The following is a 10179-nucleotide window of genomic DNA, read 5'->3' as shown; positions in this document are numbered from 1 at the left end:
AACTCAAAGGTGGAGGAGTAATAAAACGGAAGCTTTTGAATATTGAATTTTTTCCAGTTTTAATCGATAAAAACGAGCATTGCAGTTTCAAAACCACCTCTGGATTTTTTATTTTGAATTATAATTTCAGTTGCTAATTCAGAAGGGGATTCTGCTTTTTGAAAGACTCGCTGCGTTAGCCCCCTTGTGGATGCGATACTTCCTGGTGTGGATTAACGTCCGCACGAGTGAGTACTACGACTATCCGCAGTACTATCCTGAAAATTAGACCATTTCGTATATACCAAGGGCAAAAAATGTGGTTCGGATTCCACTAAAAACTATAGGTCCCTTAGTTGCCATTAGCTGCATGGGCTATTAATTAACAGCTGTGTCTAAGGAATAAGTCGGCCTTAATCACTAACAAGACTAAAAGATCGCGCCACTCATCCTACACTCATCTCCATTCATACATGGCTTAAAATACCTACTTTGTATGGTCATTATTTCATTGAAAAAGTAAAAAAGTATGCTATGCACCTAATTTATTTTTCTTCTAACTATTATTTTTTGTGTGTTTAGTGCATTGAAACCTTTTGGGTTTATCCCTCAGATCGAACCAGCAACCTTCAGAGTCTAAGGTTAGCGCTTCATCCATTCAGCTACATAGTTTTCCCATCATTGTTTATTGAGTAAGTCAACCATGGAACATAAATTGTGTCAGACGAACAACAGTTAGAAAAATTTCGCAATTTTCAATTTGAACCGTAAAATAAGAACGCATTAATCGAATACAGTTTAGTCCTGACAAGAAATATATCTAATGGAACACTCAATTTAGATGCACTTGCTACATATTAAGGTGAATTAGAACTAGCAATGCTCGAATCGTGTCAGAGTGGTTAACTCAAAATGTGAATGTAATGGCGGTTTGGCGTGCCTCTTATTCCTGTCTCGCGCATTTTAGATCGGAGTTATTTGAAAAGATTCTGAAAGCATTCATCGATTTGCATAGTAATTGAGTTGTTTCAGAAGTAACGCTGAGTCAGATTTTACTATCTTAAACCTCGAGTGCTTACATTTGATCAAGGATTGTCTGATTAAATGGGCTATGGAAGATTGGACATTTTATTTTTTCACTATCTCATAAAAACGAGTACTCTGCTTCCAGTGACCAAACAACTTTCCATATGCATGTATGCAAATATAACATACAAGCCTCAATAAATGCAAATTGCGAAGTGTTATAAGCTCTCTACATTTTGTTTTTGTTGAAAAGGTTTACCTTTGATATAAACATTGCAAAACATAACTACTAACGCCTTTTTACAACTATAAGTTATACGAAATTAAAATATGCAAATTTAAATATTTCGTTTTGTTTTGAGGTTTCTCCAAACGATTAGAAACGTAATTTCCCTTGGTGCTGGGATAGCCTATTTTGCTACCTCTTGGAGTTACTAAGCAAAAATGAATACAGTCGTTTAAATTTAAATATATATATATTTGTTCATAGTATAACAGTATTTGGGTCAATCTAAGTTAAAAAGCTTATCGACTCAAGGAATTATAATACAATTTCACAGTTTTAAAAGTACAATTTACATACAGTACGTTCATTAGTTCTAAGGGTAGTGGACACGGTTCTTAAACAAAATATTGTACATTTTAGGAGTATAGACAATTATTCGCCATAAACTCCTTTGAATCCGAGTCAAGTATTTGTTTTTTTATGTGTATAGTCATTGTACTTTTAAATGTACAATTCATATAAAAATAAGAACAGATCTCGAATATATCCCAGTATATTCGAATATACCTCGAAGATCCTGGTATTATATAATTACATTGTCGAGTAACAACACATTATTGCTAAGGTATTGTTATACTCCGTTCACAAAATCCCCTCCACGCCTTGATCCTACCATTAAAACATAGTTCAACAGCTGAGATTTGTCAAAACCCCAATCATCTGCAACATACTTTAATCAGAAAAAATTGGGAAGAACTTCCCCTCAAATCACCTAAATATTGTGAGCGGACTGTAGTACTGGTCGCTGATAGATTCTTCTTTGACGGTTTGACACACTGATCACACAGTCGCATCACGTGTGGTAAACAAACCATGTTGTGATTGTAGACACTGACACCTCCGTGGTGGCCTTGCCTTGTAGGGAGCGAGCTGAGGACGTCCTTGCTTGCGTAACTGGGAACCAGTCCGGTGCGGTCACTGATCCCTGAATACTAACTAGAACCATTGTCGGACTGTTGGAACTGGAGTATTAGACTGGCGGACTGTTGGAACTGGACTATTAGACTGGCGGACTGTTGGAAATGGACTATTAGACTGGCGGACGTTTGGAAATGGATTATTTGACTGGCGGACTGTTGGAACTGGACTAGTAGACTTCTGGGTGGTTGAGACCGGATTGTGAACTGTTGAAACTCAGAGATAATGTTATGGACTGTTTGAACTGGACTATTAGACTGGCGGACTGTTGGAACTGGACTATTAGACCACTGGGCTGTTAGACCGGATTGTGAACTGTTGAAACTCAGAGACAATGTTATGGACTGTTTGAACTGAACTATTAGACTGGCGGACTGTTGGAACTGGACTATTAGACAGTCGGACTGCTGGAACCGAACTAGGTCTATTAGACTGTTGAATTGTTGGACGTTCACAATTATACTACTGGACTGTTGGAACCGAACTGTTGGACTGTAAAACTTCTAGAACTAGACTATTAGATTGCCAGATTGCTAGAACTGGGCGAGAAGACTGTCGGATTGCTGAAAATGGACTATTCGACTGTGGAACTGATGGAAATTGCGTATTACTAGTGAGTATTATTAGTGTCGGTGCTCCGCTTCACATGAACATCGCAATATTGGACTGTTGATTCTGTATAATTTAGCTGTCGAACTACTGGAATTGTATCAAGATTGTCGGACTGGCGAACCTGACTGTCGGACTGTAGGAACTGAACAGTCTTAGCACCTAGGTATTCATTGCTGCATATTATTATCAAATTTATGCCTATTCGTAACCTGTTACATTACAAATGCAATGCTATTATTTGATCACATATTATTACTGTTGCACGATGAGTGGTTAAACTATCTCAATACTGTAGTGAAACCGGTCCATTTATTTGGTTGTAGGTCAAATAGTATATTGGCTTAGTAAACCAAATCGTGGTTGGAGTTTTATTCTATTGAAAAGAACGTGAAAGTTACAATTCTCTTTATACAGAACTAGAGAAAGTGCTTGTTACTGAGCTCTTTCTGTCAATCTGACATTAACAGATCATAGAGAAACTCGTCTATGCAAAAACTCGACTCGTTTCAGTATCTGTCACCCTGTCAGAGAATCGATAAAAATTATCTCCCAAACATGTCTTCGATTTAACTGCATTGGTATTGTTGACGTGTCTTAAATTTCTCTTGCGGTCATAGGTTTCCGTAAGGTTAGGAAACATTAAGTAGGAGTAATAAATCATATGTATTTTTTCATGATCCGCTGTCCTTTTCATTATGAGCTCTTTGACATGAATAGGCTTGGCCAAGCAGTCCAATCAACAAAAAAAAACCTAAAAAAGCAGTTTTACGATTATGAACTTGTCCAATCTGCAATTGTTGTTGCTGAATAATCTTTAAACAGCAAAACAGCTTACGAAAGTTGGAAATTGATCAAGTCTACACTTCAATAGATTTAATGTTAACTATGTAAAGGGATGTAGAGATCTTTATCAATTACCGAATCTTACATTCTATGAGATAAAGCAAATGCAACGTAGCTTTGTACGTTTTGTGCGTTCGGATTATCCATTATCACTTTAAACCCGTTGGTTTATTTAGTGATTAGTTTCTTCTCACTGCCTCGCCCACTGTCGACTGTAGTCATGTGAATTTCCCGTGTATCTTCGCTCAATGCCGTCACCTAAATCCCACAGTGTCTCAAGCTAAGTGCTTTTGTCTGTACACCTCTGTGTGCTGAGAATATCCAGCTACAACATACTTCCATCTACAAACCACCATCTACAAATACTAGAAACAAACATTGATAGATATACTATGAATACATTTAATCAGGGTATTTCATACTTGAAGTTAGTCCTACTTATATTTCATTAGGTTTTTTTTTTTACATAAAGTCGTCTGTTGAAAGAAGAAAAACTTAATAAAAACTTACTATTTTTAGTCTGAAGATTTTAGTAAATATATAAAAATAGGTATATATAAAGCGTTATCAAACTAAATAAAATAGGAAACATGTTAAAACATCCACCCCCAAATTTCTAATGGAAAATTAATTGCACTTCAATATATTTGACATACAGACTTGGTTCAATATTTTCTTTAAAATGATAAAATATTGCTTATTTCACGCACGAAATAGAATGGAACTCCATAAATAAATATCATGACTATAGAGCTTAGTTCAACAAGTTTATAAAACAATATTGTACCGGTACAGATCCTAAGTTGAATATATTTTGATAACAACGGCGAATGCAAACACCTGGCAAGAGAGATAAGAGGTCAAGTTATTACTTTACATCCAGAATTTCAGTTCCCAACCGAACCTCTAAAATACAGAGTTTGTACCTTGGTTTGAGTAAAAGTGCACTGTATTTATTTTCCATAGGGTTAGTCTACTGGTTAGATCTCTGGACCTCCGTTCACGAGTTTCGGGTTAGAAGCCCGTTGAACACCAAAAACATCAACGCGTACATCGTCAACATTTTAAGAACATGTTTGAGCGAAAAATCTAATCACACAAACGTACATTCGCTTACTCTACAGGATTGCTGCAGAGGGGTATTTATCATGGATGTAATGAGTAAACAATCAAACCACTGATAAAATACATGAACAGCTGGTGAGATAATACTAATACTGGTTAAAAACTCGCCAAGAGTAAGCTGTAAGTTCGTGTGTATCGAATAAAATCATTGTAGGATTCTGATACAAGGAAAATATGTATTTACAGGATTCACTATATAACTTTTATTTTACTTGAAGTCGAGATATATACAAATCCTTATGTACTTTATACAAATTGGGTGGGTAGCTGAGTGGTTATAGTGCTCCCCTGAGAATCAAAAGGCTGCCGGATCGATCCTGAGTAAAAGTCAGTAGCTTTTTGATGGTTCGAAACTGGACCCAGCTATCCGTGATCATTGGACTTCAAATGATCCTGGCTAATGAAACAGCTGATCTTAGTCAGTAACAAAGCTACACGGATCATCTCACTTCCAAACTCATCCTTCACTCATATGTGGGTTAAAATACGCACCTAGGTGGCGTCCCCATCTCGATTGATAATAATCAATGGGTCAACTGATAAAATTTTATCCCAAATAGCAGTTTACTTGACTGCAATGTACCAGATTTATTAGCAATTAGGTTTTGCTGATGTCTGATGGACGTATTGTACAACCCCGCAGCAAGTATGAACTCTATTCAGTACAAGGAAGACTGATGGTGTGTCAGAGTCGTTATTTATCAGCTGTTCTGACCTGTTCAGGGGTACCAACCCCGACACGCAGTGTTGTCACATCGATTATGTTGGTAACAATGTTCAATGGACTCAATACATCAATGATCAAAACCGTGAAAATTTGTAGATAAAAATTTGTTTCTCATCTGGCGTAATAATTGTTTAATTACTTTTGGTTTATTGTGGATTGAAGCAGTTTTAAATCAATAAATAGTAATGAAAATATTTTCCATATTATAATTGTGTAAAATTCAACAACGAAGAGGGAAGTAATTTTGAGTGTTCTTAGTATGTAACGCGATCTTATGTAGAAACAGGGAAACATCGCAAATGTAAGGCGAATGTTAACTTACAGAGTTTGTTTATAAGAAGCAGAGTTTCTGTTCTTTCAACTCCCTTATGAAGCTCGCTCACTTATCGTGATCAGGAAGCTATGTTTGTTGAAATAATATGGTATTCACTACGGAGATAACATTTTAAAATTAACAAGTAAAATAGAATCAAGTTATTGGTAAAAAAACAATGTTTGTGTAAAAACATTATTCACATGAAGTAGATGATTTGTTTGATTTCTCGATAAGCTGTTTCGTTTCTAATGAATTAAGAATGTCAAAGATTTGTGATTTTACATACATAAATTATTATAGTAAAGTTTTCTAAATCATGGTAACTTAGTCTCAACTGAATTTTACTATTCCCAGCATTAAAAATAAAGTAGTCAGATCCATTATGAGTAAACTTTAAGGTACTTAATCATTGATTGAAATGTAGTATACATTAACAGTCATAATACACAGCAATTATTATGTAGTAGACTTTGACTATTTTCAAGTAACAAACATATGTTTCTGTAAATAAAAATTATCTCCCATGTTATCCTTATGGAGAAATACGAAACTTTAAAGGGCCCCAGGACCTCACTCTCTAATTATTTCCCTAAAAAGAAAGTTTCCTGCACAACTTCACGTTACGCTCTTTCCAATGACACCATAAACATGTCAATCGGTACAGTAGTTTCGGAGGAGTAATTGTCACAAAAAACCTGCTTGCGTATTAAATAAGTATAGATTCTGCTATTTATTTAGTCTTCTTACAGTTAATTTATTTATTCAGGTTATATACTTGATTTTAGTGTAAAATCTTTGATGGAAAAATCTAATGTTTAGAACGAATTCAAATAATAGCATTGTACTATGAGATTATTGCAGACATTTTCTATGATGATTATTAATAACGTCACAAAAGAGAAAACTATTTTTTTACAAAAATGAACTTCAGGCATAATACAATATTGAGATAAGAAACATAGTTTGGGTGTAAATAATTATTTTTCCGTTCTCTGAACTAAATTAATGTGTGTAAACACTATTCAACACGGCACATAGTTATAGATAGAAGTACTACATAGTATTTCGTACTGCAATTTAGTCGTATAGCAGGTAAAACGTAAGATCTAACTGAAGATCAAATATGTTGAGTTTGTTTAAAATGTCAAATCAAGTAAATGCCAAGCTAAATGTCAAGCTGAATCTTGCTTTCAAGTACACAAATATTTTGTAAATAAAATGTCGTATGGGATTTTATTTCGCTACATACTATGACGATTAAATATTTTCTTATAGAACGATGAGAAATATTAAATGTTGAACATTAGGCCCGTGTCCGAGTTTCAGAAAGTTGTAAATTGCAATGTCAGTTTTGCAACTCTGTGGAGTTTCGCAATTTCAAATGGTAATTATGTTCTTGCTTTGGGATGTGAGAAACTTTGAGGAAGATTAAAATTTGACTTAACTTTTATCGACGTTTTGGTCTAAAGCAAAATACTGATTTTAAGAGATGTGAATTTGATTAAATAGTGAAGAATCTTTTGATTATATTTTGTAGCTCTCAATAGTAGGTTATAACTTAACCATACTAAAGTAAGTCTTGAGAATAAAGTACAGTAACTCCAGAGTAGTTCTAGAATGACGAATTATACCCAATTTTTAAGCCATATCAAAGTTCTTTAACACGAAACGTGGAAATTAATTTTTGAGGTAGTAAGTATGAATTTTAACATATTACTTATCTTTAATTTCCAAAGCATTAATTTAACCTGACACAAGACCTGATAACATTACTAGAAAGTAATTTCAAAATGAATGTATTTAGTTAGTCTAAAATATTTTGATATCAAAAGCTTAAAAAATATTGGCAACCATAAACATTTAAAGAATATTCTATCGAAAATACCCTATCAATTACGATTAAATTAGTCAGGGATCAAAATTGTCAGGACGCTATTACCAAGATGACTCATATTAGGTTCGACTCGTGCTCCTTGGACCAGTAAAAAAACGGCCTTGCTGACAGCCGCGGGCGGACCACGAAACTCGAGATGAATTTCGACGGTTTCGACACGGTAGAAAGCGGTAGTTGAGACCTAAAGGCACTCCACCTACAACTCATTACACTGGCTTTAATTAGTTTATAATTGGATTGGTCGGAACGAGCATGCATGGTCGAGACTGGATTGGCGTTAAATGGTGTTTCGGGGTGATTCCTCTGCTCCATCAAAGTTTTGCAGATGGCGATCTAAACTGGCAACTAGTAGTGGAGGCAACTTTAAGGGATAGGATAGTTTGATTAAATATTTGAACCAATGAATTTTTAAGGATGTGCTGATAGTACAGTAAAAAGTAGAAAACACAACGCATGGAAACTGCAAACTCAAATCCGAATTTAAAATTCAAGTTAAAACTAGTTGATTTTAAAATAGGTTTACAAGTGTACACATTTTAAGGTAATTGTGCATTATGAAAACATCTTGGGAAAGAGTACAAACAACAATAATAAAGTGTAGGTTTAAATTAATGTAAATATCATCCACACGTATTAATCAATATTATATTTTTTTTACTAACGCATTTCTGTTGAAAATAAGATAAGATTTCAGTTTTACACCAGGGTGGTAATTTTTAGGCAAGGACGTGTGAAGGATGAGTGTTGAATAAAATAAGAATACATTGTTGTTACATGCCATCAATATTTGTTGTAAAATCCATAAATAATAGATTGAAAGGAGGATGATTTAAGTACAGCTGGGTTCAGTCGCTAACCAGCAAAAATCATTCTCCTACACTCACCTAACAAAGTGAGCTTCCTTCAACTGATTATAGTACAGAAAGCTGCTAATTGCTGCATTTACTTACCTTTTCCACAAACTTTTTACTTTGTCGCACAGTTTTTTTCCGCAGACCAGTATTCCAACCTAACAAAGCGAAACAGCGTGCTTTTAGCGAATTATTATTCACGTAATCCGCGTACGTTTAAAAAAATAAGTTGGCAACAAAGAGATACGATCAGCTGGTACAGCGTTTCCCATTTCGTTCAATGTCTGGATTTAACCTTACCGTGTTGTACAGTGTTTGAGAGACTAATTATTTATATGATTTATAGTAACTATAGGAAATACATAATGTCTAGCACGAGTGCAAACTGCCTTTGCTGCAAAATAACTATTTACTCCTCTAGGGCTCTAACAAGTGGTATTCGGGTTACAAGAATAGTATCTACACTACCATAATATTCATTTAACAATAATAGCAGTTCAACCATATTATTAAAAACGAATCAGCAATACGTAAAAATATTTTTTTTTATATTGCGTTACATTTTATATTTTAATTTATATGTGAAAAGTGTTCGTATAAGCCACACATAGTATTAAAAAATGAAATCACTGAGTAATCTTATGCGGAAAATGTTCTTCCTTCAACATTTTCTAAAAAAAAAACTTGAGATAAATCGTTAAACGATTTTCTGACCACGGATTGTGTGAAGAAGGGTCAGAATGATTGTGTGAACATTTTCTTCACTCAGTGACCTCTTTGTAAAGCCACGGACCTGGAGATAGAAGAGGGAGGTTGTGTGAACCCATTGTTGAGATAAGTCCTTCTTGAGTTCCTAACTATAATATGGCAGTTAACAAGATGTAGGAGAAAAAGAAGTTTTGGATTTTATATAGTGTTTAGGAATGTCTGACCAATTAAACGAAATTATCGTGTCAATCTACATTTATTTGTTTTACTGTTGAGCTTTTCTTGTGCATTATTCGCCATCACGAGGGACATAATATTTGTTTTAAATATTAAGATTATTATTTATTTTAAATATTAATGAGTTATTATACTAAACGGAATCCTAGCTAAAAGTGAAATAATATTTGTAATTATAATATTTATAATGTTAATGTAGCCTCGAAAATTAAATTAAGTTCGTCAACAAATTATTTTACTGTTTTTTGCTAATAGAATTAATTATAAATATTACTAAACTACGAAATAATGTTTAAAAATATATTCCTGAGACACACGATTTAAATGTTAATAAAAACTTTAATATGCCTCTTCTGAAATTACTGGTACTGTGATGCGACGAGTCAAACATAATTTTAATGAAAAACTGATTCGATAAACACCTCAGTGGCCTTAGGCATCCTGAAAATTAAAAAATCTAGCAGCACACGATGACCAGTTTTAAAATTGGTTTTATTTCTAGATTTTATTTTTATTATTATAGATTTTATTATTTTATTTATTTTGTTTTAAACATCTAAAAAGCTAGCAGGAAAACTATACGGTTAAATAACCAACAAAAAACCTCTAACCCTACGACCTTTCCTAACATAGTATTAAATTGTGCAAGCTGTAAGT

This window comes from Macrosteles quadrilineatus, unplaced genomic scaffold (genome assembly GCF_028750875.1).
Source record: "Macrosteles quadrilineatus isolate MER2022 unplaced genomic scaffold, UCM_ALF_1.0 Scaffold_9__3_contigs__length_116548681, whole genome shotgun sequence".
Classification (NCBI taxonomy): Eukaryota; Metazoa; Arthropoda; class Insecta; order Hemiptera; family Cicadellidae; genus Macrosteles; species Macrosteles quadrilineatus.
The sequence above is the reverse complement of the archived record's forward strand: the minus strand, read 5'-3'. Positions refer to the sequence as shown.